The 5,638-nt window shown below is 39.7% G+C and overlaps 1 pseudogene; it reads right to left on the bottom strand.

The window, feature by feature from the left end:
- Nucleotides 1-951: 951 nt before the first annotated feature.
- Nucleotides 952-2,481, bottom strand: LOC137980347 (uncharacterized skeletal organic matrix protein 5-like; annotated as a pseudogene).
- Between the last annotated feature and the right edge of the window lie 3,157 nt (nucleotides 2,482-5,638).

Genomic DNA, 5,638 nt, shown 5'->3' with positions numbered 1-5,638 from the left:
AAATTAAAATTGTAATCCCAGAAACAGTCAGATAGTACATGTACGAAAAACTAAATCACGTAGGAGGGATTAATAAATATTTGACCATGAAAATTATTCGTTCTTAAAAATGGGAATAATAAAGATGAAAAAATCTTTATACTAAAATCTTCGTTCTTAAAAATATATGGAAAGAACTAAAGAAATTCCATGGAATATGAAACACCAGTTCCACGAGGCAAACCCAAAAGACAAGCTGACTGCGACACCATTAGGCTCGTAAATGGCTGCGAATCTTCAGAGGTAGAGCGCAACCGAGCAAGGGGGTTTCTAGTCCAGCGCTGGACCTCTACCCGACCCCCTCGTGCCGAGTCAAGAAAGGAAAAAGAGAAGAACAACAAGCCGCAACCCTGGACAAAAACTAAGACTAAAATCCATGGACAGACTAACACGACCAAGGCTTCCAAGTCGATTAACTAAAACTAGAAAGTAACTCTTACCAAAAACACAACTCATCATGTGTATTATGGACACGGTGGACTACAATGTTTTGAAATCTTGCTAAAGTGATTGGAATAATTAAAAGAAAAGTGTTTGTTGATACCGTGATAAGAATTGTCCCTAAGGGCTTGATCGCCCTGGCGCATTTTTATTTTTTATTTTTTGTTTTGCCTAGAAATGGTAAACCGCAAAGCTTGGAGGAGTGCAACCGTTGTGTGCGAACCTAGTGTCGGCAGACTCTACCAAACTTCAAAGGAGCTGGTGTCTTGCTGCCTGGTCGGCCGATATTTTTTGTAAGGAGAAGCCTTTTTTTCCGAAAAATGAAGCTCAAGACATATAATTTTTTGTAGGCTAGTGCTACCCGTCCCAAAGATTGATTTTTGCTTTGACGCTCGGTCAGTCAATCGCTTCAACGTCTACAAACTAGGCTTGAAAATGGAATGACTCTTTTATTTCAACTGTGATTGTTCTCTACTGAACCAAAATATATCCCATAGCTGTAATGTTTTTGCCCCCGTTATCTGAAGAAACGTGATCTATTGCAAAGTTCCCACATGTGTTGGAATCATCATGATACCCTCCGTTACCAAACCCAATTCTGGAATCAGAATTAACACAGTCGTTCACGTTGTCTCCAATTATACCAATTCTTGCTCTAGAGTGGCCTACAGAAGCGGCATTGAACCCATCCCTCTTACAGTTGACCTGCAAGGACGCTTGAGAACCAATCAGCGTCTTCCATGTGTGGCGGCTCAGTGATGTGGAGCGGTATTTGCCGTCAGCTATCAGTGAATGCAGAGACTGGGCCTTCGTGTTGATGACCAGAAACTTGATTGGCTGACCAGGGATCTTCATACCGAGGCAGATCTTGGTGAAAGACGTGTTCCAGTAGGTCGGTAGCTTGGTCTCTTCAAAGTCAAACCCAGTCTTCCCTCCTGGGAGGTTGTAGGCGTTTTTGTTGCTCTACAAGGCCGAATCACAATGAAAGGTTTTCTGAAATAAAAACAAAAAAACAAAGAATTAGCTGCACGTGCACAACCGCAGAAAAAAGCCCTGAGAACGAGGTCGGTATAAGTTGGCAAAGGAGTTGATTGCAGAGGATGTCGAAAATAAATATCTATGCGGTTAGCGAAGAACTCAGTCGATTGTTGAGTAAAACGTGGGCTGTCGGATACCTTTTTGCCGTCAGTCTTCATCGCAAGCGTCCATCCTCCACCTCCGCATCCAAAGTTTCCCATGTGACAATAAACAGGAATCTTCTGCGACCCAAACATCAGTGGATACACTTGGCTTTTGGAGAACCTGTATCAAAGAAGAGCTTCCCACGTGCATTAATCCCTGATGTCTACATTTTAAAATACATATAATTCAGTATTTTTATTAGGCGCTTACTTGTGTTTTTCATACAGCTCTTTGCACGAAGACGAAGAGACAGGAACAGCTGTAGAAAGTATATAAAAGATGCCGTGATTAGAAATAACTTCATAAAGTATTTTATTTTGGATAAGGAACATCTCTGACAAAGGTCGTCGAGCGATATTGGATGAATCGATATAAGATGGGATGCCAATCGATAACAGCGACCAGGAAAAACTTACTAGACCGTCAAACGCGATGTTTACTCAGTCGCTTCTCGCCAACTTCTCATCTGCTTGTATTCTACCAATGAAACCATCGAAATGACAGATTGATTTTTAAAAATCAGCTTACCTAGTGATGAATTCTTGAGTACTGCAATGAGACTTTCCAGTTTATTTTGCAGGGTTTTAATAGCCTCGTTGGCTCCCGAATCCTGAAGCAAGTTGCACATAAGATTGCAAAGCATGACTTGGCTGAACGGTTTGGCGCAAGATTTGTCGGATCTATGTGCATTTACAGCCATCGAGAAAAAGACTGGAACGAAATAAACGCTGAGACTTAAGCACATTTTGTACCAGATAAGGAAGCTCACCCTCATAACGAAGATTCCAAAATTCCTTGATTCCCAAGTAGTAGTGCGGTACTAACTTAAATAAGGAAATTAATAAGATTTTCCTATAGTTACAAATACGCCCGAAAATGTTCTTGTTAACAACCTCATCCAATCAGTTTAATCCAAGTTTACTGTTTTTCTTTTTACTCGGCTTATTCCGCTTTGGCGTTATCGCCAAGTGTCAGTGTACAACATGTACAGTAGTAGTGTACAGATGTAAGAGGCAATTTACTATAATTATTTTGTGTGAAAACAATAAGGCAAGTTATTGGATTACCCGGGCTGTAAAAGGTACAATGAAGGTACAATTCTGAACTTGGGGATTGAACATAAACAAACCCAACATTGACCATGCAGTGCATCATTTCAATGGCCTGAGGAGTGCCAAGATGTTTCATTTTGTATAAATCTATTTCAATATCACCGCTTACGAGAGTGACAGTAACGATAGTGCCATTTTACCCCTTTGTGATCCCTGTACCCAGGGGAACCAGGCGGACCAGGTTCTCCAGTTGTTGTTCTAGAAGCCGTGTCATTATATTTTTTCATGTTTCTTTAATATTTTTTTATCAACTCCTTGGGTTCATGGTAATAAAAAAGGAATATTTTCCAGCAGTAACGCAGTTTGCTGAACAGCTCGTAGTCAACTCCCAGCCCCTCAAAAATTAGTTTGTTTTATCACGGTTGGTTTTTGGCACCTTGTGAGTCACTATGTATGTGCAAGATAGACAACGCTGCAGGTGTCGCCCGTTGATAAAATTATTCATTGACGATAGTGTCTTGGTTACTTTCACAAACCAGATCTTCAAAGAAAACAACTTTTTGGTTGTCCACTGGAAGCTCTTCAGGGGGAAGAGATTTGTCCCCGTAAGCATCAATGATATCAGTGCATGTATAAAAAGCAATAAATTCATTGGCTTTTTGGGCAGGCTCTCAGAAAGGGAATTACAAATGATCTCAATTTTTGATTTTTAATGTACGCTTATGCACCTTGAAAGCGTGCTATTTTTAAATGTTCGAAAATTGATATCATTTTCATCCCCTTCTTTCCCCTTTTTCTCTTCCTTTACCATCTTGTGATAGTCTGTTTCTATTGCAACAAAATATGTACGATCCTGCAATGGTTCACAAATTGTTAAAAATATTTAAAATAGAAAAAAATAAAGCTCCACCGAACGGATTTGGAGAAGCCTTGTTCTTTTAAGAAAACTAAAGAACGAAAGAAATAATGTCTCCACAAACTCTTTGTCTACACTTTCGTTCGTATAAATTAACGATGAGTTTGAAATATTACCTGTATCGGGCCTTATCCCCATATAGAACCTGGCGTCATCTGGTAGGAAGTCATGGGGTCTAGCTTCTTTAGTACTGTTATTCAGCTCGCAGATATCGCCGGTGATCATGAAATTGTAGCTTTTGCACTTCATATTATTTTGACATAGAAAGTAGCAGTCAAGAGGAGTTCTGACAGCAACCGTTTTTAAAATGTGATTCTTAAGAGCTCTGTCGGACTTTAATAACTTGACCCCACACCGTTTGCTAGAAGCCATCATGAACAACCGTGAAATAAAGAATATTGAAAAGATCGTCAAATATCCAAGCTTCTGATCCATGTTCTCCATAATCACAGCGGTGCCCTATTATAAAAAATAAAGTCAGGAAAGTGACATTATATTGCAAAATTTGAAAAAAAAATATAATAATAAAGGAAGAAAAGAAAAAGTGCCAACCTGACAAAAATCTTTGAAGTCGCTTTAGTCGAAGAATCTTGTTAAAGAGAGCTAAGTTGTCGCAGTAAAATCCGTCAATCAGCTTGATCTTATAATAACTAGAGCACGAAATAGGGCCTGTTATACCTCTGGACAGGAAGCAGCTGTCGGCAGAGCACGACTACATGTATTTCTTAATTGCTTTGAAAAAGGTCAACAATTTAAAAAATAACCACTCATTGCCTACGTGTGGTTAGTGCAGTAAGACAGCGCTTTATTCCACAACTGTCAACTGAGCTGCGTTTTGTTTCCCTGGAGATTCAAGTTGTCTATGCGTAATATGTAGCTCTAATAGTACACGATCTATTGTTTCGGTACCGTATATCATTGTAGTGCCAAGGTAAACGTCTTAGGCAGGGGTCGCACTAATGCTTTTGGTGTTTACATTAGACATAAAATCTGTCATCGCGTGCCTGCGACAAGTGCGACCCTTTCGTCGCGACCAGACGTAACTATGTCCGAAGGACCTAAAGATCAAAAAAGCCGATGTCCTGCCTCGAAGCAGGTCATATCTTGTCTAATGGCCTTAGAATAACATTTTTATGTTTTTCTTCGGCCGCAGTGTCAATCAAATCTGAAATACCGGCAAAAATCGAATTTTCTCAATTCTTCAAAGATAACACATGTGCACAGCTAGCTACAGTGGAACCTCGATTTAACGAAGTCGCTGGGGACCGGCCAAATTTGTTCTTTAAGGACGTTAGCGCCAAAATCTTCCTACGGTGAGATTTTCTTCATCTCTCGCCTAGAGTTAGGTCATAAAGTACTCACTCCAAAAATGAAAAAAAAAAAATGGGGTTCACCGACTTTGTTTCGGAGAAAATGGCAGTAAAAAAATGCCTTAATTTCGAGAAATCGGTCATAATAGCGAGATGTAGGTTCATCTGCTCATCCATCGAAAATCATAAAAATAAACTGTTGGAGTGAAAGTTTCCGTGCATAGGTTTTTAGGAGTGAGGTTTTTAGATAATTGTATGCCGCTAGGGATGTGGTAAACAGTAGAGTTCATCCTGGACGAGCGTTTTCGTAAGCTGTATACGTTGCAACCACTACCGGAATTCGATGGCACGAGGAAAGAAAATGTTAAAAAAAGATAACTTCTTACGGTGAGAATTTTTTCATTTCATCGTATTTTGTAGATAGTAAGTAAGTAAGTGATTCATGATTAAAAAAATAGGGGTCGCCGATGATCTGAACGAGTAAAATCAATGTGATTTTGCAAAGCTATTGGAAAAGTTCGTTTGTCACGCTTTTGCGTGACCTGTCGGGCAAGGACTGGAACCCAAGAGAGGATCGATCGTTGAAGAGATGAAAGGTTTTTACCGAAAAAAAAAACCTTTTTCTCGAGCATAGCAACGAAGTTTTTTAAGCAGGGGTTATCCTCATTTGGTTGGTGTTTTGTATAATATCTCTCCAT

The sequence above is a fragment of the Montipora foliosa genome, chromosome 12 (genome assembly GCF_036669935.1).
Source record: "Montipora foliosa isolate CH-2021 chromosome 12, ASM3666993v2, whole genome shotgun sequence".
NCBI lineage: Eukaryota > Metazoa > Cnidaria > Anthozoa > Scleractinia > Acroporidae > Montipora > Montipora foliosa.
Note: the sequence above shows the minus strand (reverse complement) of the source record. Positions and strands in the feature narration are given on the sequence as shown.